The sequence below is a fragment of the Brassica oleracea genome, chromosome C5, assembly GCF_000695525.1.
Source record: "Brassica oleracea var. oleracea cultivar TO1000 chromosome C5, BOL, whole genome shotgun sequence".
NCBI lineage: Eukaryota > Viridiplantae > Streptophyta > Magnoliopsida > Brassicales > Brassicaceae > Brassica > Brassica oleracea.
In genome coordinates this window covers 20,850,988-20,851,648 of record NC_027752.1, presented here as the reverse complement: position 1 = coordinate 20,851,648, position 661 = coordinate 20,850,988, and positions in this window count along the sequence as shown.

Sequence of the window (661 nt, the reverse complement as noted above, 5' to 3'; positions counted from 1 at the left end):
CATGGAGTCACCGACTTCCTTCTATACTTGTTTCGAAATTGACAATATATTTACGAGTATCCAGACTGTCCAATGTGTGTGCGGTATTATTTTCTTTTTCTTATCATTCTGATTTCAACCTGGAATCAGTTTAATTTCGTTACCAAAAGTAATCTTCAAATCTAAAAGATTTTAAATAAACTCAAATATTATACGTTTCAGTTTTTCTTAAATAGAATTATTTAAATATAGAATAACCAAAATTATTGTTAGCTATGCATCATTTTATTCGGTTTGCAACGGGTTAGCCAAATTAAATGTCACAGTATAGACGTGGAGGACATGAAGAAACTATAAACCATGCCATATTTGAAGTTCTTCCAGTTTTATAGACATTGGTACATTCAGCAATCCCAACTCTATTAGCAATGTTTCCCAGTGCAAGCCATTATACGAACATAGACTATCTTTTTGGCGGAAGAACGATATAAAAGATCTTGAGCTGGATAAAGACCCATATCTTTGGATTATGTGGTATATTTGGAAAGCGAAAAATGATAAATTATTCAGAGGAATAGACAGAAATTCATTGAAAATTGTTCGACATGCACTACAAGAAAACAGCGTAATTCTAACGGAAAATGAGATCCTCGGAATATTCCGACGAATTTCCGAGGAAATT